This window comes from Peromyscus eremicus, chromosome 23 (genome assembly GCF_949786415.1).
Source record: "Peromyscus eremicus chromosome 23, PerEre_H2_v1, whole genome shotgun sequence".
Lineage (NCBI taxonomy): Eukaryota > Metazoa > Chordata > Mammalia > Rodentia > Cricetidae > Peromyscus > Peromyscus eremicus.
Genome location: NC_081438.1, coordinates 41,360,513 through 41,385,406, shown reverse-complemented (window position 1 = coordinate 41,385,406; position 24,894 = coordinate 41,360,513). Strand labels below are relative to the sequence as shown.

At 41.7% G+C, this 24,894-nt stretch overlaps 1 long non-coding RNA gene across 1 annotated transcript; it reads right to left on the bottom strand.

The window, feature by feature from the left end:
* Positions 1–2,529: 2,529 nt before the first annotated feature.
* Positions 2,530–17,011, bottom strand: LOC131898406 (uncharacterized). Its single transcript, XR_009375921.1, has 3 exons — positions 16,101–17,011; positions 9,308–9,403; positions 2,530–2,874 (listed from the first exon to the last, which is right to left on the bottom strand). It is a non-coding gene; the product is annotated as an uncharacterized LOC131898406 (long non-coding RNA).
* Positions 17,012–24,894: the final 7,883 nt, after the last annotated feature.

Genomic DNA, 24,894 nt, shown 5'->3' with positions numbered 1-24,894 from the left:
AAATAAACATACTTTGAATTGTAAATAAGTTTTCAATCAGCATTTTATGTTTACCTCCTAAGCAAGGTGGCATTCCAATGGAGAGAGTTTTTATTTAATAAAAATGATAAAATGTGACTCCAGCTAATCTTCATTAACTAGATCTTCTGGTCTATGTGACAAGGACAGGCCTGAGACTCTGGAGACAAAAGGCAAACTACTTGCCTGCCCTTGCTGCAAAGTGAAACACTGCAGCTCTCGGACACAGCAAGAAAGCACACAGGGCAGGGAGAACACAAGCCCCAAGAGCCACTCCTGTCTTCAGAACAAAAGAAACACAAAATCCCAAACTGTGAGAATGCAAAAAAAAAATGTTAACTACATATGTTAATTAATTTTTTAAAGTGCTGGGTATTAAACTCAGGGCTTCACACATGCTAGGCAAGAGTGAAGACTTGCTAATTGCTAACATAATAACAGTGCTTTACTTTTAAAAATTGTTGTATGTATGGCTGTATACTGTGTGCATGCAGTGCCCGTGGAAACCAGAAGAGGGCATCAGATCCCTGGAACTGGAGTTACAGATGGTCGGTGAGCCACCATGTGGGTGGGTGCTGGGAACTGAATCAGGTCCTCTTGGAAAGCAGCCAGTGCTCTTACCCGCTGAGCATCTCTCCAACCCACCAGGAGCTATTTTTACAGCTGCAGGTTGCAAACAATTTAAGCTCTCAAAGTAACTCCAGGACTGAGTGTGTTAAGGCCCCCCTGAAATTCTCTGTAGATGATACCAGAGCATGAGTGGTCTGAGAAGAGCAAACCACCAGAGTGGAAAGAGAAGGATCTGGAAATTGCTGTTTATTTAAGGAGTGGTATGCTCCTGGCCCTTGCATTTGGCTGTTAGGAATCCCAGGGTTACTGGTATCTGACTAATAAAAGGTACCCAGGAAAATTACTTATTGAAGGTTTGAGCCTGTGAGGGCCTGAAAAGGATGCAGAACAAGTGAGCAAATGAACGGGTGAGAAAAAAATGAGAAAGAGGGGGCAGTGGTCCCTGAATTCAACTGAAAATGAGTAAAAAAGCTATGCATAGCAAAACGTTTCTAGTCAAGGGCTTTCTCAAGCTCCCCGCGTTGATCTCCACAGTGGTAGTCACCTTTCTTTTTAAGCAATTCTCTTTCAGTCAACTTTTAATTACCCTAACAGAGGAAACCACCGGTGTGGATAATCCCAAATCTCCTTTTGGAATGTGTTGGATGATGGCTTTTTTGACTCTCTAATTGTGTTTTGCTTGGGTTTAAAGTCATTGAGAAGTACCTCAGCAGAGAGGACAAGAGTTCAGACACTGAGAACTACCAGGAGCGAGGCACCAGGGTTGGCAGGACTTGACCTAGACCTTAATCTGGCACCTCATGTTTTAAACACACTGTGCTAAAACTTTGAGGTACCGAGTAGATGTGTGGGGCTGGCAATTATATGATGGTCATCACCGAGAACCTATTAAGTAATAGACACTTTCCTACAGACTCATCTACAAGGAGAATAAAAATACATCTAGAATGGCCAAGTGTAGGTTTTCAGGCCCTCCCTACACAGACAAATTCCAATGAGACTTTTAGCTGCACAGGTCATGTATCTTGAATGATAAATGGTAGAGAGGATTCAGGAAGATGTGCTAGAAAAACCATTGTCCAAGCAAAGTACAACATGAACTACACACATTTATTTAAGTTTTCTATAATCATGTGACAAAGGAGAAAGGAAATATGTAAAACTCTTTTTTTTTTTTTTGGCCTGTTTAGTTTTTATTTTCCTCTTGTTGCAGCCAAGAGTCACCTGAAAAGATGGGGTCTCACCTGAGGGATTGCCAGGACCAGTCTGGCCTGTGGTCATGTCTATGGGCAATTGTCCTGACTGTTGATTGATGAGGATGGCACCATTCCCTGGGCATGTGTGTAAAAATGCAGGCTGAGCAAGCCATGGAGAACAGGCCAAAATGTAGCATTCTTCCATGGTTCCTGCCCTGACTTTCCTCGGTCATGGGTTATGACACGGAAGTGTAAGCCAAATGAATTCTTTCCTCCCCAAGCTGCTTTTGGTTTTGGTGTTTATCATAACAACAGAAAAGCAAACTAGAACACCACCGTAAACTCTCCAATTTTTTTTTCACAGTGCATTTAAAAAAAAAAACTCAATATAATTACTAAACATGTTTGTCTTGGTTACTTTTCTATTGCAATGACAAGACACCATGACCAAGGCAACTTATAAAATAAAGCATTTAACTGAGGGCATGCTTACAGTTTCAGAGGGTGAGTCCGTGATCATCATGGCAGGGAGCATGGCAGCAGGCAGGCAGGCATGGTACTAGAGCAGTAGCTGAGAGCTTACATCTGATCCACAAGCAGGAGGCAGAGAGAGGGAGACTGGGCTTGGCATGGGTGTTGTAAAACAATTTATGTTTTTTTTCAAACCCACAAATTCAAACTATCATTTCAATATAAAAATTATATTTCATATTCTTTTATTTTAGGCTAAGGCTTCAAAATCTGGTGTGCATTTTATGCTTGAAGCAATTGAAGCTAGTTCATTTCAAGTGCTTAATAGCCTTGTGTTGCTTGAGGATACCATATGGGAAGCAGGGCTGTAGAACCTTGCTTCCTACGGTGTTGTCTATGGATTGGCTGCTTGGCAGCATCTGGGAAACTTAAATATGCAGAACCTCAGGCTCCATTGCAGGCCTAGTAAATCACAACCTCCCTTTTAAGACTCTCAGATGTGTCAAAGCCTGAGGAGCATCAGTGTAGACAGGCAGGTTCTGAATGCTGATCTGGAGTTGAAATCCTCGATGAATATTAAGAGCCAACCATATGATCAGGATCTGTGTGTGATCACAGCCTAAGGGCAAAGAAGATTAAAACTGTTGCCAATTTGAATATTTGTTTCTTAGTCTTCAAAACGAAGCTAATCTTTTCCATCTTTCAGGATGATGTTAGGACTTCAGGCAATACAAGTAAAGAAATGCCTGACCCCTAAGATGTGGAAGGTTTCACAGGATTCAGCTCATAGGATAGACCTGGTAATCATCGCATAAAGCCTTTAGGCTTCAAGATTCTAACCATGAGGAACACAGACGAAGCTCTGAGGAAACCGGCCAAACAGCGGGACTTCCAGAATGCCATTGTTGTTGCACACCATTATCCTGTATGTCTGTCAGGAGGACTAATGTCAGTAAGGATTTACTCAAGGAAGAATGGGGGCGGGGATAGGGGGCAAGCCTATGGGGCTAGTGCATAAGCTAGGAGTCACATATCAGGGTCTTAAGCCTATGGTGGCCCCCGAGTCAAAACAACCTCGTAATTTTAGACACCTTGTTTAGCAAGGAATTAACATGGTGGGAAAGATGAACCCAATGGTCCTGTGACCAACTAACATCTGGTGTCTTCCCTGAGCTGGCATGCTGGGTCAAGACACCTTATTCCAGCTGCCAAACTATGTCAGCCATATCTGGGAATACTCATCAGCTGCATGTAACTCAGAGCTGAGGATTGGAAACCCGGTAATGTTTTTGTTGGAAGATTAGCCATCTCCACCTCTTCCTAATGTCTTTTTATCAAGAATGTCAAATACCTCCAGAAAAGGGGTTGTACAGACACATGGGCTCAAGGGCATCCTGGGACTTTTAAAGAAAGGCATGAATCAGAGCAGCTGGAGCGGGGGGGGGGGGGGGGGGGGCATTCTTTAATCATGAAGACCCTGCTCTGTCTTATCAAGTAGTTTTTTCTTAATTTAGAGGTATAATGTCTTATGCCGTCTGCTCCTGCATCCACAGAACACAGAGCTTTGTTTTAATATATAAATTTACCTGGGCATTTCCAGTTGTACCTTTATAATTTTATTATTCACCGTACTAAAATATGAATACTCTGTGTATCAGTTTATAAGTGTAAAATTCAGTAGCACTGAGCACATCACAGTGTTGTGTTTCCGTCAACGCCATCTCCAGAAACTTTCGTGCTTCCAAACTGAAACTACATTACCGTTTGTCGTCTGTGCCCCTAGCAGCAGTCACTCTACTCTCTCTATGAATTTGGTGTCTTTGGGTACTTCATATAACTGGATACATCATAACGCAGTATTTTTCTTTTATGCCTGACTAATATCTAAGTAATTGTTTTGATTTCATGTTTTACCTACATGCACATACATGCTCCATGTGCATGCAGTACCCATGGTGCACAGAGGAGGGCACCAGATCTCCTGGAACTGGAATTACAGAAGGTTGTGAGCTGCCACATGGGAGTAGGTGAACCAAAGAGTCCTCTGCAATTGGAGCCAGTGCTTTTAACCACTGAGCCACCTCTCTGCCCCACCCCCGCCCCCTTTTTCATTTGGTTTTGTTTTTAAGGTGTATTTATATGGCTTATCTTAACAAAATGCCTTCAAGTTTCGTCCATGCCACAACATGGCAGAATTTCTTCCCTTTCTAAGGCTGAACAAATAAATCCACTCCATGGTCTTGTTGCATCGTTTTTGTCTATCCATCTGCCAGCGGAAAGTAGTTATCTTCATCCTTCAGCTGGTATCAATACAGTCGCTGTGAACCTGGGTGGACACCCCATTAGACCTGTCTCTGGTGTCAGTTCCCGGGTACACTTCCCAGAAGTGGCATCTGCAGCATGGAACAATTTGTGTCTTACTTTTCTGAGCCCCACAGTACTGGTGGCTTCCCATGGCAAACACTCTATTTTAGATTCCCACACACAGAGCACACAGGTTCCAACGCCATCGTGTATTTACTAACAATGTGTCTTTGGTTCCCTTTTCTTTTTTAAATAGCTGTCCGGGTGGGCATGGGGTGGGATCTCACTGTGGGTTTCAGTTGCATTTCCCTCATTACTAATGTGCGGGTGGAGTTTTCAAGTCATTAAGACCAAGGAGTACAATGACAGGACCCCATGTTGGGTATGTTTGGTTTATGAGAAATTACCACGCACTCTTCCGGTGTTCATACGATCACCAGCACTGAGTCCTCACTTCACTTGGTCCAAGTCCTCAGCACTCAGGTGTTGTGAAGTGGACCTTAGCCATGCCAGCAGGTATGATAATTATGTCTCCTTGTCTCAATTTGCAATTCCATAATGACAGATGACTTTAATCAATTTATTTGCTTAGTGGCTACTTATATCTTCCTTGAAAATGTATCTGTTCAGAGTTTAGGACCACCTTACTTAGTTTTGTTCCTACTGTTGAGTTTTAAGTGTCCATTGTACATTTTGAATATCAGTCCATGTCAAACATGGATGTTACCCCACCTGGCCAGGGGTGGCACCGCCACAGTGGACTGGATTGTCCCACATCATTAATCCAGAAAATGCACCCCCCAGACTTGCCTACAGGCCAATCTGATGGAGGCATTTTCTCAGTTAAGATTTCCTCTTCCCAGATGTCCAAGTTTGTGTCAAATTGACAAAAGCCAACCAGCACACCAAGGTGACTTAGATTTTCTAAGTTTTCTTCTGGGAGTTGTAGATTTGTTTATGTTTTTAATTTACAATTGTTCCTTAGTGACTTTTATGACTGGTACGAGGTCTGTCAACTCTACACTGCTGTTTCCACAGGTGTCCAGTGGTTCTGGAAACATCTGTTAGGGAGGTTTTCCTTTTCCATTCCACTTCCTTCATTCTTTCATCAGAGGTCAGTTGGCTGCCTGTGTGCATCCATGTAGGGATTTCATTCCAGGTTCATTTGTTAGAAACAATTTTGGCTATTTAGTAGATTTTGCTTCATAGAACAAACTACATAACACCGGTAATTTCCTTAGTTTTTCTTTATTCAGGTAAAATTTTCCAGAAGAAAATAGAGATTGCTTTTGCTTAAACATTTCACAAGTCTCAAGTTTTTAAAAGTGACAGTACAGACATCCATTGGTATTATATACTATGATATTTATACTAAGAAAAAAATGCTTTAGATCAGCAAGTTTTCTTTTCTAGGGTAGAAGCTGTCATCTTTGTGGTTATTACTACTGTGGCAAAGTATAAGGTAGTTGGATTTGGCTCAGTTTACTCTCAGTCCAAGGACCATGCTGTGGACATCTGTAATACCTTATGCAAATTATTTAATCAAGAATCATTTCCACAGCCAAGATATGGAAATAATTATTGCCCACCAATCAGGACAGTGGTAAAGTTTAAATGATAAAAATAAGCTCAAAGGGCCTTTTAAAAATGTGAAATCCTAAAAGAAATGTTGGATGCTGTGTTTATCTGACAGTAAAACTTGAAGGGAGTATCGAAACATCAGTTCATCTAGCCACCATCAGACAGCTGGTGTAAACCAACTATTAAAGCATTAAGATATTACAATCACTAAGAGTGTTTTTATAAAGGCCTTCCAGAAGAGCTGACCTCACGAAATTCCATCAGATTGTATTAAGGATTTTTACCGTAAGCTAAGGTATATTATATGTAATTTGAGTCTTTCATCCTGTCTCATTTTTTATCCAGTTTGTATTACTCTCAACTGTATGGAAGGTGTCCTTTTGGCAGTGTGGTATCCTCTGACCTGGCAAATTTCTCGCCCCTCTAATGAATTTTGTGAGGGTATGGTGAGATTCACCAGGCCCTAAGGCAGCAGGGTTCTCAACTTGTGGGCTGTGAGCCTTTTGGGAGTCCAATGACCCTTTTACAAGGGTCACCTAAGACCATAGGAAAACACAGACACTTACATTACAATTCACAACAGTAGCAAAATTATAGTTATGAAGTAGCAAAGAAGATAATTTTATGGTTTGGGGGGTCACCACAACATGAGGAACTGTAGGAAAGAGTCACAGCATTAGGGAGGTTGAGAACCTCTTCCCTAGGACATGATAGGGGTAGGCAGGTTCCACAGACATACACATGAGAGCAACTTAGAAGTCCTGAGGATATGGTGCTTTCCATGAAGTGAAGTATGGTTGATGAAAGGGGTCTTCACAAATACCAGAAATGGATTTGTACAGAAAACAGATGCCATCTCAGAGACTCTGGCATTTGTACTAACTGTGAGTTAGTACAAACGCTGTGATCAATTCTTTAACAGATACAAGTATTTTAATGCCACAATGGGGAAAATAATAAATTGGGTCTGGGAAGGCTTTCCAAAGAAGGTGACATTGACGAGGAGCTTACAGGATGAATGAAATAAGTTGTTCACGACAGAGAGGGAATGAAGAGGGGGAGTGCTGACATGCTTTAGAGTAGGTCTCTAATACAGAGCTGGGGCAATGGCTCAGAGGTTAAGAGCACTGGCTGCTCTTCCAGAGGATCCAGGTTCAGTTTCCAGACCCATATGATGGCTCATAATCATGTGTAACTCCAGTTCCAGATGATCTAACTCTAGTTCCATTTATTTCAAAAGTCAAAAAACCCACAGTAATTTTACTTTCCAGTTCTACCAATGTAGTCCTTTTACTACCAAATATGTTACCCGTTTTATGGACCTATGTCTTTAAAAAAAAAAAAAAAAGGACACCAAAACAACAAAGCTATAAAAAATATAGGCTACAATGAAAAACATTCTTATTAGTGTCTTACCACCATATGTGAACCTCCTCCAGCAACAGCTGCTGAACCAACATTACCTTGGTTTTTCCTGGTGATTTTCTTTTTCCTTTCAGCTCCAAACTATTATGCTAGCAAATTATCTCTATTTCATATTTTACTTACAGTTGGTAACATCTTTATATTACAAAAATATTTGCAACATACTTTTTTAATAAATGAATTTATTTAATGCTTATACTCATAAGATTGTTTTACTACAGATTTTTTTTTTAAATTCAAAATATATTGACAACTTACTTGGCACTCTACGGCACAAAAAAGACAAATGGGTCAGGATCCTAACCTGGCATAATTGAATGGTGTGTGTATTTTTGAAATGGACACAGTTAATAAGCATGCAATATTGAAAGTAAACAGAAAGCACTAAATAAATGCAGAAAAAACAGACTGACTACTTCTGGATAATTCAAGCCTTCAAAGGAGAGAGAGTCATTTGACTGAGGGAAACTGTCCCCAGTGGACACATGGGAATGGGGAAAGATTATTCCAGACAAAGAGAAAAACATGAGTAAAGACATTTAGTGCTTCTTTAAATGTAGACAGCCTAATTGTCTTAAAATAAAAAAGTAAAAATAAAAAGTATCTTAGTCAGGGTTGCTATTACTGTTATGAAACACCATGACAAAGCAAATTGGGGAAGAAAGGAGTTTTTCAACTTACACTTCCACATCACAATTCATCATCAAAGGAAGTTGAGACAGGAACTCAAACAAGGCAGGAACCTGGAGGCAGGAACTGATGCAGAGGCCATGGAAGGGTGCTGCTTACTGGCTTGTTCTTCATGACTTGCTCAGCCTGCTTTCTGATAGAAGCCAGGACCACCAGACCAGGGATGGTACCACCCCCAATGTGCTGGGCCCTCCCCCATCAATCACTAATTAAGAAACTGCCCTACAGCATTGCTTACAGCTCCATTCTTATGGAAGTATTTTCTTAATTGAGGTTTCCTCCTCTCAGATGACTTTAGCTTATGTCAGTGACATAAAACTATACAGCACAAAGAGGCTGGGGATATATCTCAGTAGTAAAATGTAGTTGGAATTGTCTTTGGGTCACTAACTAGCTAACAAATAAAGACATAGAGACTTATTATTCGTTATGAATGCTCGGCCTCAGCTTAGGATTGTCCCACTAGCTCTTTTAACTTAATTTAACCTGTTTCTCTTCATCTACATTCTGCCTTGGGGCTTTTTACCTTTCCTTCATTCTGTATGTTCTACTTGCTTTTTCACTGTCTGTCTGTCTGGCCCTTGGCATCTCCCTTGTCTCTCTTTTTCTTTCTTCTCCCAAGCCTAAATTCCTCCTCCTACTTACTCTCTCTGCCCAAAAGTCTCACCTATACTTCCTCCCTGGCTATTGGCTGTTCAACTTTTTATTAGACCAAACAGGTGCCTTAGGTAGGCAAAGTAAAACATCAACACAGCTTTACACAGTTAAATAAATATTCTGCAACTTAAACAAATGCAACTCATCTTTACACAGTTAAACAAATGCAGCACATCTTTACATAGTTAAACAAATGCAACTCATCTTTACATAGTTAAACAAATGCAGCACATCTTTACGTAGTTAAAACAAATATTCTGCAACAGTAAAATGGTCATCTAGCATGTGTTAAGCTCTAGATTCTGTCCCAAGTATGTGAATAAAAATTCTATTCATGTACATTTGCACTGCAATTGAATCCCTCTAGAAAAGGGAAGACTTGAGTCATTGCTTACCCCAAGACTTGTGCCTCTTCTGGCACTGGCAGGCTCATCTTGCCACACTGGTCATTCTTCAGGGCAATGCTACAGTTGTTCCACATTTGGAGAGAGCTGGAAGGAAGATAAGGGAAAAAATTCCGGAGGATGCTACAGGGTCCAATAATATAGATCCTTCCATCTTTCTATATGAATTATAACTCTAAGGGAAGTGTATTCGGTCTATGAGAGGTCCCCTTGCATTTTAGAGAAGCCTCTTGACTATCTGAAGAACTGGGATATATGAGAAGAAGGTTGGCAAATGCTTTCTTCCAATTGGCTTTCTTTAAATGTTAAGATTTATCTTCCTTTGATACAAAATTACCTCAGGTGGCAACGGGAATGTTATCACAGCTATGTACAGTTGGAAAAACTTGAAGTGATGTGATAAACTATTGAAGTTGAAAAGAAAAAAACTTCTAGGAGGATGACTGAGCATCAGGGGGCCAATCTGTGTTAGTTTTCAAATGTGGCTGTGGTTTAACCAAAAAGAAATGACAGTATGTTAGTCACAGTTTGTGGTGCAATAATGGCCTCAGGGTGGGGTTATTGCTAAATAATGACACCTTTCAGAATTGTCTGACTAATGCTATAAAACCATCTGTGTTGTAGCAAAACAGTACAGTAGAATAATTTTTATACATTTTTGGATTGCTAGGGATTAACGAGGAGCTCTAAAATAACACTAATTTAGGAGAACTTACAATAAAGAGTGGTCTGAAATTATTCATGGCTCTTTGCGGTATTGAACTGTATGCACTGGCAGGGGGCAATAATGAATTTCAGGGAGGTAGCTTAGCATAGGTCTGTAAAATCCAATTTCTAATATATTTGTATTCTACATCTAACACCACTCAAAAATCATGTTTTTAAAAGACAATAAATGTAATGGGATAAAAGAAAGACTTCTAAGTAAGGCAATTAGGAAACAGGGTATTTCTACAGTCAGCACAGGGTTCTTGTACCATCAACCACAGGAAAGAAGAGTCTGTAGTAGTAAGGAACTCAAGTTCATATGTTTGTCAGTCTGACTCCCCACTCTCCCAGTGCCCATGTTATCCGCAAGGGTTTTAAACCCAAGAATAATACTAACAACACTGTCTTCACTTTTTTAAAAAAAAAAATTTAAGTCAGTAACATTCAGGATCCCCTTCCCCTTCCCTTAGGGCTCTGCTGGGGACCAAAGCCAGGGCTTGCTGGTGTAAGCCTGCACTCTTGCCCTGAGCTGCATTCCCATCCCCAGGCCTTTTGTCTTCATGTCCAGCTAGCCTCTGTCTGCTAGAAACACACAACGACAGGCCCTCCCGAGTTACCTGCATTATCAACTTTACAGACTTACATGCTTTTCCAGCAAACTCAAACTAGAAAAGGCAATGGGCAAAGGGGTTTTTATATGGGTTCTAATGCAATGCTGGTGAGACCAGCCTCCAAGAGGAACAACACCGTGTAAAGATTATTAATCACGACACTGAAGTGTGAAAAACAGGCTAGCAGCCCAAAAGTTATGAGACTACCATTGTCTGCAGACTGCAGAACAAAGACATGGAAAGATGCAACCCAAACCTAAGATTATCTAATTATGTGTCTGCCAAGTCACCCAGTTTAACAGATGCAGACACCTAACTGGTACTACAGACGCTGAAGCACTTTTAAATCCAAATGGGCAATAAGATGTTTTAAGAATTTTTATTTTTTTATGTATATAGATGTTTTGTCTGCATGTGTGTATGTGCACCATGTGCATGCAGTACAAATGGAGGCCAGAGGAGGGCACTGGATTCCTTGGCACTGGAGTTACAGATGGTTGTGAGCTGCCACGTGGGTGCTGGGAACTGAACCGGGGGTCTTCTACAAGAGCAGGCATGCTCTTAACCACTGTGCCACATCTCCAGCCCAAGAATTTTAAAATGGTACACAGCATGCATGCTTCACAGGAACTGTTTATGTGGGCTCAAAAGAAGTGGGTTTTCCCTGGGCTATCTCAGCCATGACCTGTTCAGATTCACTTGCAGCAATGTTATGATGCACAGAAGAGCCACTCTGCAGTGGCCCATCGTTTGCAAGACTGATTCTGCCCCTTCCTCCCACATGGCACGGGCCATGTGTTTGCTACCCTGAGTTCTGCAGGAAGGAGAAAAAAAAAATACTTCCAGACCTCTTTCTCTTAAACACTGCCTCTTATCTGTAAAATCTTCCCCTTTAGTGTTTTAAAAAACATCTTGCCCTTCAGCACTCTACATAAGGACCATTTGACTTCTTAAAAAGTCAAGATTTAAACTAAGTTGAGGTTGCATTAGAGGGAAAATGTTTAAAGTTAATAACTAATGTTGCCCTAGATTTAGTATCTTGCTTGTAACTCAGCAGTGTGAACAGGGAACAGACTATCCTTAGGACCCTAGTGACACACTCAGGAACACTTGCTCATTCCACATGAGGTTTCTGGAGCCTGAAAACAACAACAGAATTGATGAATTATTGAGTTGTCAAATTATTTTGTAATGTTGGTATTTTTAAAAATATAAACTATTGTATTTATAAATTTTACTCCAGTACCAGTATTATTTTAGCTACTGTAGTTTTAAAATAGTGTCAAACACCATCTTGTACCACATGAAATTTAACGGCCAGTTAAAAAGTTTTAGAAGAATAAGTTTCTGAGCCAGATGATGATGTACACCTATCATTCCAGCACTCTGTAGGCCAAGGCAGAAGACTCTGGGGCTAGGGCTAGCCTGGGCTACAACAGTGAGACCATTTCCCAAAGGAAACAAAGCAAAACATTATGCAGTTCAATGTCTACTACAGCTTATAAAATTCATTTATCCTCCCCTCAAAATGTTGATGTTTTTGATATTTAGACTTCTACTGCATTGGAATGGTTTTTGCTGATTTGAAACAATTTATCATGATTTCCCATGGAATTTCACTAACTCTATGAAGGGAGCTGGAGGTTACTATATCTTGTAATCAGTGCTGTTGATAGAAGCAAGTTGATGACTTATTTCTAGTTTTAATGCTAGACCGTGAGTCACAGATATTGCAAAGGTTTTCTTAAAGTTTACACTTCTGTTGCTATAGTGAATATGATTCTCTTCTCACTGTTTTTTAGCAGTTTGTTTTATATTTATATTTAGTAGTGTATTTATATATAGTAGTTTACCTTGTTTATTGAGGCATAAAATATACAAATATACTTAAAGTATACGCTCCATCAGTTTGAGTGAATTATATATAGTTGATCATTTCTTCAAAGTTCTACCTTCCTCTCTCTCTTCTTTTAGATATCTGTTAGGTTTATATTTGCAGTCATTTGTCCAATGGATCTTTGAGATGAGTAATTTTTCATTCTATTCTGACTGCCCATCAGTAACAAATTATGCATTTTGAATTTTGTCCCATTTTCGTTATGTGTACTGTGCATGTATGTATACTACCTGTGTGTAGGCACGTGTATGCGGGTGTATCTTCATGTAGAACCCAAGTTTGATGTAGACAATCTTCCACCTTGTTCAGTGAGGCAGGATCTCTCAAAGCCAGAGCTCATTGATATGGCTGGGCTCCCTACCCAGCTTGCCTTGGGATTGCAGGTGGGTTACCACGCCCATTCAGCATTTATGTGGGTCCTGAAGAGCCAAGCTCCAGTCCTTATGACTTAACTCCAAGCCATCTCTTGAGCCCCTACAGTGTTTAATATGGCAAATTGTTACCTACAAGTGGGCAGGTCGAGGTAAAGATAGCTCAGTGAATAGCAGAGAAGTGTAAGATGAAATAAACCCCCTCCTCCCCACACTACTTCTTGCCTGTGGTGTTTATCACAGCAACAGACAGCAGCCTTGTATCTGTCATTGCTGAATCTGGCAGAGAGATACATTTTAATATTAAATATGTGAGATATTTTATGCATATAAAGTTTGGAAATCTTAAAATGTGATAATCCCAAAACAGAAAAACATACCATCTGCTTCAATGTTCTCACTTTAGTGGCACATGCCTGGAAATCCCAGTGTTCAGGATATTGAAACAGGAGGATCACAAGTTCAAGGCTGGCCTCCCCACCTCCCCCCTGAAATGCTGTAATTGACTCATATATCCAATTAGATCAGCTAATGCTGGAATACAGGCAGCATGTAGTCTCCTACTGATCATGAGTAAGAAAGATCATTCTGAAAGCACAATAATAAATTTAACTCACCACAGGGGAACATGAGCCATTAAAATGAACTCAGCAGTATTAATTTAAATTCATTTCCAAAAAACAGCTTGAAATGACAACTTGAATGAGATTTTAAAATGTATCACACTAAAAGACTAGAAAGCCTGAGAACCTTTAAACACATTATTAGGCGGCATGAATGCTACAGAGTCCACTAGAAGCAACAAAATGGTGGAACTTTCAGCATAAAAAAAAAAGAAAGAAAGAAAGAAAGAAAGAAAGAAAGAAAGAAAGAAAGAAAGAAAAGAAAAGAAAATCTGGTCCACAGTCTGATTCACCCGTGAATACAAGCATTGTCGCCTAAAACAAAAATCTAAACAGCTGCACAGACCACTGAAAGCAAAGATTCATTACAATATTGTGAATCAACTTTTCCATTTTCCTTGAAAAAAACACTTCCTTCTACACATGCTTACTACACATTCATTTCTGTCTTAGAAAATTTAGGGAATATGAACTAAAAAATGTTTTTGGAAACATGATCCTCCTGCCTCTGCCTCCTGAGATCTTACATTACAGGTGTGCTCCACCACACCTAGCCTTGGAATTCCAGTTAGAAGAAAGTCTAATGAGGAAGTCCTAATTAGTGTGTCAAATACCATCAAACAATATTGAAAGTAAATTTAAATATCATTTCATATAATGCCTACTGAAAAAAGTTGTCCAGGATAAATGGCAATGTTGATCTCCATAATAAATAAAATTTAACCAACAAATAAAATAAAGCTCTCAAAATATAGCAAAGTTATATTATTAGTGAACATTACCACTTTCACTGCAAGGTGGGTTTAAAACGAAGAGCAGAGTGTCTGTTTTCTTTCATTAGTGTAAGGGGTTGTTAACAGTTACCTGAGCACAAGGTAAGCCCTATGCTCTCCCCTGCTACCTCCCTCTGTCCCTTTAAATGGAGACTAATTCCGGTTAGAGGGAGGGAGGGAGGGAGGGAGGGTAAAAACAATGGGATTAGAATAGTCAGTTTTACTTTTTAATGTCTGGATGTTTTGCCTGCATGTATGTCTGTGTACCATATGAATGCCTGGTGCCACTGGCTGCCAAGAGTCACTGGACTCCCTGGAACTGGAGTTACAGACGGGTGTGAGCTGCCATGTGGGTGCTGGGAACTGGACCTGGGTCCTCTGTAAGAGCAGCCAGAGCTCTTAACCACTGAGCCTTCTCTTCAGCCCCTTCTAATGGAAGTCCTACTGAGTCATAACAAAGACACTATTTCAGCTGTCTTCACAGTCAGATACACTAACTTGTAAAGAAAGGGAACACAATCTTTATAGCAGTCAATTCACACTCAGTAAACAGCCTACACTTTTTTTTATTATTATAAGAAACAAATCATTTTTAGGAATAAGATCAGCTATGAACACGACAAACCTATCTAGGAACATCCCTATTTCTACTGGCGTCAAAGGGAAAAATTACAGAGAGCAGGGCATTTGATTGACAAGTCAGGGTCAAATGCATTGTCAAACTCAGAATGCAAAGGCCTCGGCAAGCTTGCACTCCACAAACGAAAGCACTGTTGGACATTTTAAATGATACAGTAGGGCTAAGGGCAATGACGCAGTGGAACAAGGAGCTACCAGTTACAAAAGGAGAGGGGTTTTTTAAAACTACGTTCCAGAGGGTAAAAATTAAAAGGTGTTCTTTGAAATGATTTTGTCCTTTCCCAGTTACTGATTTTCAAGAAACTGCAAAGAAAAGAAATGACATCATCATAACTGAAGTATTTAGTATGCCTGGTGTTACAGCACCCTCTACCACAGAGTATGTTTATGTGAACTAGTTTTTCTAATGTGTGAACGTTTGTGCAAACTTTATGGTTTTAGTACTCCGTTTACTTCCGTGGCACCAGGCAGAAAGGTTACTAATTTGTCAGGTTTCCGTGTCAATATAAGCAGTATTAGCAAGAGCGCTCTCAACAAAGCCATCCTGAACTCTGAATTATTCCATGAGCCTTAATTACCCAGCTCTTTTCCCACATCGCCTCTCCCAGCTATAAACTATAGTGAACAGGCTTCTTAAAAGCCTTCTGAATTCGACTGCTTGTTCAAGTAGGAAAACCACTGCTGTTTAAAAAACGCCCAGTGACAAGTGAGCACGAATATATAAGTTCTTAGGGACATTTCACTAATTTGCACTGTGCGTCTTGATATACAATACTGAAAACAATAGCTATCAATGCTTCAAGTCTAGAAAACCTGGATTTCCAAACACGAATTCTTAAAGGGAAATTTTATGTTGATTTTCTACCTTTGGGGGAAACTTGCTTTCTGTTCATCTAAAGGAAATACGCCATGCAATCATAGTGCACATTCCACGTTTCTGAGCTAAACCTGGTGACACTGTCTTGTTTTAAAACATCTATCCACTTTCCTAATTTTCAACCCCCAATACTGGTCGTTTTCGCAGCACCCACTTAACAGACAGGGAAAGAAGCAAAAGCTTTTCACAGCACAGTCTAACGAAGGCTACGAAGCAGAGCCGTCTCCCCACGAAACGAAAAATGGAGGACCTCGTCCATTCAGACTGAACTGAAGCACAACGTACAGGGACTGCGGCCCAGAAACGTGGAACCCGAAAACAGAACAAAAGGGAACCGGAACTGTGGCACTAGGGCTTCATTTCGCGGGAAAAAGCCGACTTCCTGCCGCTTGAGGTCCGTTCCACATCAGGACTCCAACTGTTTCCGTTCAGAGTAACCGCAAAACCCTTCCCGCGCGGGAACTCGGCAGGGGCGGAGTCTTAGGTCCCGCCCTTCTGGCGGAATGCGTAAAGCCTACCCGGGCCGCGGCGTCTCTGGAAGGTTCCGAAGGGAGGAAGCGCGCGCCCCTCGGCGGGCGGAGGAACACTCGGCGCCAGATGGCGCTGCCGCACCGAGAGCGAGAGCCTGGGCCTCCAGGGAGATGGGAAGGGGCACCACCGGAAGTGCGCGCTTGAGCCAGCCTCCCGTTCCGGATATCAGACCTTCTGGCATGTTCCCGCGCGAGGGCGGGGCTACAACCGGAACCGGCCTGCGAACGCGGGGCCTTGGGGCGGAAGAGCAAAGGCGGGGCCTTGAAGTCTCTGACTTCCGACGCGCGCGCCGGGTCTTGGCGGGAGCGCGGGGGGCGGGGCCTCCGCGCGCGCCTGCGCACTAGAAGGGGCGTTGGTGCGGGAGGCCTGCGCTGGTTTTCTCCATCTTGGGCCGGCGCTGGCCGTGCCAGGCGGGATGGAAGCGGTGTCGTAGCAGGTGTTTGTTGGTTTGCTTTGCCGCTTCCCACCCACGGGGGCTGGTGTCTGGAAGGCTAGCCCTGTGCGCCCGGGCCAGCCCGGGCCCGACCGTCCCTGTCTGACGACCCGCCCGAGGAGGCCGTTCGTGCAGCCAGCAATGCCTTGGGGAAGCGTACGTCTCGGCCTCGTAAGGCACTGAGTCTAACTTCGTGTTTTCGTCAGGAGACCGGCCTTGTGCATGCTGTGGTGTGCGGCGTTGCACAGGCACTGGGTGAAGGCGAAGCCGCCAGCGGAAGTCCCGCCCCTTCCCCACGTTGGCAGTCTCTGGTCACCACCCGCTTCCCCAGCGTGCGTGGGCTTTGTTTTGGTTTTAGATGTGGCAGAGCACCACCCACGCGTCCTGTGGAAAGTAAAAGCCGTATGACTCCGTGTCCACCCTTTACTTCAGGCTAAGAGCTCTGTCTTCCCAGAAATCTGTTGTCAGCCTTCGGTAAACACGTTTAGGAATTTCAGAGGTCTGAGCTGTCAGTGGCTTACCCAAAAACAATATTCTTTATTTTTTTATGCAACTTACTTTGCTCATATTTCCACCACCCACCCCCTTAACCCACCTTCACCCCGCCCCTCTCTGAAAGAAGGATTTAAACAAATTCAAAACAAATACAAAAAGTAATAAAACAACGTGCTCGGACATACAAACCGTTTTGTGTTGGCCGACTACTTCTGGGCACTGACCCTGCCCTGGAGTGTGGGACAAGTCCAGTGACTATTGGAGAAAACTGATTCCCCCTTTCCCATCAGCCAACAACTGTAAATACCTCTTGGTTAGGGGGTGGGACTTTGTATTCGCTAACCCCTTCTCTGTATTGGGATTTTTTTTTTTCTGTTTGAACCTGTTGTGAATGGAAACTCCTGAAAAGAAACTGTGTGGTAGAGACTGATTGATTACAACTTAAGTACTATGGCGAAATTGGAATGTTGCAGGTCCAGAGACTAATTACCTTATCCTGGGCCAGTTTTAGCCCCCACACATGCCCCAACAGCCATTCCTTACTCACTTCTGTGTCAGAACTAAAATCCCATAACTAATAGATAAAAAACCTTTGGAAACCTGCTAGCAGACACTGGCTTCCACCAACCTAAAAGCTGAGGAAGTCATCAGATAGCATGTGAGGCCTGTAGGAAAGCCTTCCCCACCTTGCAGTAATCACCTCTATAATATTCCAGCAATGTATTTTAGATCTGTCTTGATTTATGACTTTCTTTGTTCTGCGGAACTCTGAAACTACTTCCACGTAGGAACATGAAATTTGGGGTAAACAAAATCTGTGTTCCTGGGCCATGGTCCCTCAAAGTGGCTCCAAAATAAACTCACTGCCTTTAAGACAAGCACTGTGGTTTTGTCTTTGACACTGTGGATCGTGTGTGTCCTATCACAGCTTCTGTGAATTCGTATATGTATCAGCCTTGGTGTGTCTGGATGATGCTGTTATTCAAAAGAACACTCTACTGCACTGAGTGAGTGCAGTAGAAACTTTAAGGTAGAAAAACAAACACAGGTGTGGAGTCAGGAATGGAGAAAATCAGATGGTCTGCTGTAGGCACATAAGAGCCAGGTAACTCATTTTGTGTGTCTTCCTCCTTTTCTTTTTTGCTGTGAGTCAGAGTCCCGCTTAACTGCAAAGACATGCTACTCACTGTGGCCATTTGAGCATGTCATGTTACATGTTTATGTAAGGGCCAGGTAGAAAATGTGGACAGCATTGTAGGTTATCGTTACCTTTATACCAATCTCAGGTATAATTGAAGACAGTATCTTAAAATTAACCTATTGCAGAAGAGGTCAGAAATAGGAAAAGGCTGAGACAGTATGCCCAAGGAGAAAAAAGGAAAGCTAAATTAGAAGATTGTAGAAAGCATGAAGTGGAGCTTGGAGCTAAGCCTGTGATAGATCTGGAGGAAGACTGGCGTGACCACATGGCAGTGGTCTCTTAGGAGCCATGTGATTTCCTGCTTCCCGCACTTGACTTTTTAATTCAGTAGACCTTGACCATGCTTCCGTTAAATGCTAAATATGACATGAAAATACTAGAATGAAAAGCATTAGGAGAGTGTCTTGCCTAAATTAACTTGTCCACTTTATTCAAAACTATCCCAAGCTTTTCTGCAACTTGGTTATCCATAGTATCCATGCACCGGGCTTGGTGTTTGTCTTCTTGCTGATACTTATCTCATGCTGAATTAGGTTACAAGCCTAAAATGAAATTTTCTATCATAAAACAAAATGAAATTTGATTGTTTAACCCAGAGCAAAACTTAATAGGAAGAAGCTCCAAGAGAGTATCTTCATGGGCAATTACATTATTGACAAACTGGAGCCCTGTAACATGCAGCTACCCTTAGAAGACAAAAATAGCAAAAAGGAAGTGGAAATCTGTGCTGCTAGCAATTCGTCACGCTCCTATAGGTACTGATGGATTGGCAGCCATCAAATATCAGGAGAAAAGAGACTTCTGTTTTTAGCTTCTATTATTTGTGTGCAGGTGTTTGGCCTGCATATTTGTATGCTCTCCACATGTGTGCCTGATGCCCACAGAGGCCAGAGGAGGGCACCACATCCCCTGGAACTAGAATTATGGATGCTCATGTGCTTCTGTGTGGGTGCTGGAAATCAAACTTGGATCCTCTGCAAGAGCAACAAGTGCTCTTAACCACTGAGCCTTCTCTCTTGTAACTTTAAAGAGGAAATGCAGGCTGTTTTTCAGTTAATTATTCATTGAAGGGACTACCTGCCAGGTTCTCATTTTTTATACCTAATTGCCCCAGCCCAGATAAGAGCTAAAGCTTCGTAGGCACCGGATCTTGGGCTCAGCTTTGACATCCCAACCCTAGTGTCCACTTTTTTCCTCACTCACCAAGGAGGTGTGTCAATCATGTAGGAAATGTGGCCTGAGTAACTAACACCATTCTCAGATCCATAGTACACTCTTGGCAAGGAGGCATGTTTCAGAATCAAAACCCAACTTTCCTTACTTGGTAGTTGGTAGTTCATTTTCATTTTCATAATTCATAAAATAAATAAATACAGCTTAGAAAGACAAGATAGTTTTTCATACTTACTGACCAGAAGTGGTCCAAATGGCATTGTCCCACTGGCATTCCTGTACCTCGATTTGGGGATATATGACAACATGCTTATGAAGTCATCACAACAGTGAATCCTCATATTTGCCATATCCAGTGCCAGCATTGTGTCATTCACTTTTGAGTTATCCGTTCTTTTTATGACACTGAACTTGAGTGAATCGTTTGTATTGGATCTGTTAACACCCAGACCTTAACGATGAAGTGTCAATCTAGAGTCATCAGATGATCTTATTGCGGATCTCCTGAGGCCCCAGCAGGGCTTCACAGTCTCCTTCAGCATGGTCCTTAAAGGATTGCTCAGCCCTGCGTTCCAGTAATTTAAGTGTAGACTTTTCTGGTACTTATCTCGCCTTTCATAGGGTGCTTACATGGAAGGATGAAAACAAACGTGCCTTTTTCTTCTCTGAATGGGGTTATTGTAGAGAAGGACGAAGAAGCCATCAATAAGAGTGCAAAGTCCCCTTTGTCCCCAAAGCACAAACAGTCCTCTTGAGGGCTGTACATTCACACCAGCTCTTCTGATAAGAGAGAGAATATGACTTCTTATGTTCAAAGTAAAAACCGGCCTTGGTACATCTGGGGACTCTTCCCCCTCCTGGAGCCTTTGTGGCATCTCTTTAAGTTATGTGAAAGCTTTATAGTTGAACTATTTTAGAAAGAATAAATAAAACATTTTCTCTGAATTGTCTCTCCCTTGAAGTTTTATTTTTGTTTTCTGGCAGAAAGACACTTTTACTTAAGTGTACTAGTACTGAATTATTAAAAAATAATTTCTTCCAAGAGGCTTTTAAAAAAAAATCAACATTAAATTCAAATGATGATGGGCTGAAGTCTCCACTTACTGCTTCTTTTTGCTTTTGTTTTTGTTTTTGGCAAATCATAGTCAAGTGTATGTAATACACTCATTTGGCTTGTCCTAGTCCTTTCTCAACTTGGAAAAATTTGTTTAGAAAAGGGAATTTTGCGTCAAGAGCCATACACTTAAGTTTTCTCTGCTTTGTATATTGGTTTACAGTCTTGTTTATGGTAAATAGTTTGGAAGGTGGAAGGCCAGAGTGTGTAGATAACTAACCAGACAGTAAGTCCTAGTGTTGAAGGGCGTGGCCCTGCTCTCATGGTGCCCAGGCAGTGAGTGACTAGATCCAGAGGTGAATGTGTCCAGAGACCTTTTGGGATTTCTAGAACCACTTTAATTTTATTATTTGTTTTTATTTTTTAAAAGTTAAAATATATAATGCCCCCCTTCTCTTGAGTACCCCTCCCTCTCAAAATCATGGTCTCTTTCTTTAGTTATTATTGTTAACTATATAACCACTTTTTAACAGTGGTCCAGCCATTTATTCTAGATATAAAGGAAGTATAATAGCAGATGAAATGGTTTGTCTAGTTAGATGACACTGATGTTCATAAGAGAACTCATTAATTTCGAGGAGTGGTATCAAACACCTTTAATCCCAGCACTTGGGAGGCAGAGGCAGGCGGATCTCTGTGAGTTTGAGGACAGCAGCCTGGTCTACAAAGAGTTCCAGGACAGCCAGGGCTGTTACACAGAGAAACCCTGTATCAAAAAACCAAGAGATGGTCTCAATTGCAGGCAAGAAAAAATACAATAACAACATAAAACTGTAGCATGAATCTTAAAGAGTCTTATTAATAAAATCAAACCTGAGCCAGGTATTGGGTTGAACACTGGAAGATCAGAGAGACAGAACAAGCCACAGCTAACCTCACCTGGCCAACTTCTCAGCTGGTCTTGTTTCCTCAGACTGGAGGCCTCTGAGTCCTCATCCAGAATGGGTCTCAGCTGAATTGCTGCTCAGAAGCCTGAATGCTTAACCAGGCCAAATGCTTCTAGTTTCTGGTCCTCACGCCTTATATACCTTTCTGCTTTCTTCCACCACTCCCTGGGATTAAAGGCTGGCTTTCTGGGATTAAAGAGTCACCATGCCTGGCTTCTGATATGCAATGGAACAACAGCTGAAACAGTTATTCTTGAAGAGTAATTAAGCTCACACCTCTCAATAGTAGAATGGCATTTAATAGAGGGATGTGGAGAAGAATGGGATGCTGAGATGAAGCCACATACACACATAGCCAAGAAGAATGGACAGCTGAATTCAAAAAACATCAACAATTTCCAGAATTTAAAATCCTGAATCATGACTTGACACTAGTGGAATTCAGGTGTTTCTGGTACATGGACTGCTCTCACTCAATGTGAGGTTGAACTGTTGACCTTGTGTACATCCTACTTCACAAATGAGTCTGTCAGATACGCTAAGCTTATGGGCTGAAGATGATGCCCCAACACTGCAGAGAAACCTCAGGTGACTGTCCAGGCAGCTGGCTATTTCTGTCAACTCAAAAAATTTTTGGAAGTTGCTTGCATGCACTTCCTGTTTTTATTTTTGTTAGCTAATATTATTTCCTTCTTGGGTCTCTGAGGGAGTTGAAGATTAGTTAGTTATAGTTGAAGATTAGTTAGTTATAGTTGAAGACTAGTTAGGATAGAAAGTGAATTAGGTACATTTTGGACTTACCAAAATAGGATAGATAATGGAATTATTTTCTCTGAATTTGTCAAATACAAATGGATTAGACATTGTTTAGGTATTTATTACTTGTATACATTGTATATAGTTATTGTACTTTTGTATATAGTTTTTCTTATGTTAGTTATAAGCTTTTTCCTTTTTTCTTTTTATAAAATTGAAAAGGGGAAATATGGTGATATTTTATTTTGTACTAAAATGTTATTTGTATGTTAATAAATAAAGTTGCCTGGGGGTCAGAGCTATTAGCAAGCCATAGGAAAGCCAGGCGGTGGTGGCGCATGTGTTTAATCCCAGCACTTGGTAGGCAGAGCTAGGTAGATCTCTGTGTGTTCAGGGATACAGCCAGCATTGGATACACATGCCTTTAATCTCAATACCAACCATAGAAGACCTGGAGGTCTATACAGACAGGCAGTGACGAGGCGGTCATGTGGTTGGGTTTACAACCAATGAGAAGGCAGAACCGAAAGTCTTTAAAAGGACTTTAACACAGGAAGTAGGTCTCTTTCAGAGAGGTAGGACCACCGCAGGAGGAAGGGTAAGGTTTTAGCTCTTAGCTCTGACCTCTTGGCTTTCTTCTTTGCATTGGTTCTGTGTTTCTTATTTAATAAGACAGTTGGTTACATCTACATAAAACATCTTGTTTCAAATATCCTTAAAACCATGATAAGAGAATCCTTTAAAACGTTGAATTTCGCCGGGCGGTGGTGGCGCATGCCTTTAATCCCAGCACTCGGGAGGCAGAGCCAGGTGGATCTCTGTGAGTTCGAGGCCAGCCTGGGCTACCAAGTGAGTTCCAGGAAAAGGCGCAAAGCTGCACAGAGAAACCCTGTCTCGAAAAACAAAAAAAAACAAAAAAAACAACAAAAAAAAACCGTTGAATTTCAAAGTCAACCTGTTGAGCTACTTTGAAAAGCAGATCAAGAGCTGCAGAGATGGCTCAGCTCTTATGCTCTGCAGAAGGACCAGAGTTCAGTTCCCAGCACCTGCATGGGACAGCTTCCTGCTGTCTGTAACCCCAGCTCCAGCGGGACCCTAGGCCTCTGGCTGCTACAGGCATCTGTGCGTACATGTGCAACACATACACACACACACACACACAATTAAAATTAAAATATGAAAAGCTCTTTTCTGTCTTACTTCTTGACCAGACATTTTCCTTTTCTCGTATAAAACACTCTTAACATTGACTGAGGCAGCTCCACAGAGGAGAACCCCATCTCCCCAAGTTACGGAGCTCTCATTACACTGGAGTAAGGGAGGGCATTCTAAAGTTTCAAGTTCTGTGGTAAGTGGTCCAGGTAGGAAATAAATCTGTGATGTTCTGTTCATAAAAAGAAATCCAAGCATGTAGTGATAGTGAAGTCAGTTTAGAAATGGGTGGTTCCGGGACAGCTAGTAGACTTTCTTGTCCCCACATTCCTATGGGGATATCATTATTGCACTTACGGCTGCTTAATCAATCACCAATTAAAAAATATCTGAACATATATTGATGAAAGAGAGCATAAGGCATAACATTACCTTGCAGGGACTTTAAGAGTAACTGAGGGGAAAAATCTGCTCATAAGATGTTCATAAGAGAACTCATTAATTGCCAGGAGTAGTGTCAAACACTTTTAAGCCCAGCACTTGGGAGGCAGAGGCAGTTGGATCTCTGTAAGTTTGAGGCCAGCCTGGTCTACAAAGAGAGTTCCAGGACAGCAGGGCTGTTACACAGAGAAACCTTGTCTCAAAAAACAGAGTGGGGGGTGCGGGACAGAGGGAGGGAGGGAGGGAGGGAGGGAGGGCGGGCTCATTAAAAATGTGCAGTAGCCTCCTGTAACCTCGAAGCTAAGAGAAGCATGGCAGCCCATTTTAAGGCCTGGGGTGTGCCTAGTGCTCACACACTCATATCTGTCGTCCTTACTGCTGTGATCAGCATGTCAGCAGACGTCATTAAATCACAACGTCTATGTGTCTTTTTATCATTACTTTACAGTAAAAATAATGTTTGGGAAAGGCATTCACAGAATGGGGCAGAGGTAAGGGGGAGTTAAGTCCAAATTAAGAAATGTTGAAATATTGGTGCCTATTATACATGCTTAATTCCTGCATCCATCACCCATCTATCCATCTGCCAAGCTTTGGTCAAGCATGTGGAAAACAAAAAAATTTTTTTTTCCTTGAAGATCTTGTCTAGGAAGAAAGGTTTAGGTGGGTATTATCACAAAGTTGTCTGTCTGTCTGTTTTTTTTTTTTTTTGTTTGTTTGTTTGTTGAGACAGGTTTCTCTGTGTAGTCCAGGCTGTCCTGGAACTTGCTTTGTAGGCCAGGCTGGCCTTGAACTCACAGAGATCCACCTGTCTGTGCCTCTCGAGTGTTGGGATTAAAGGTGCACCACCACCACCTGGCTATCACAAGGTTTTAAAACCAAGGAATGCAAGATTA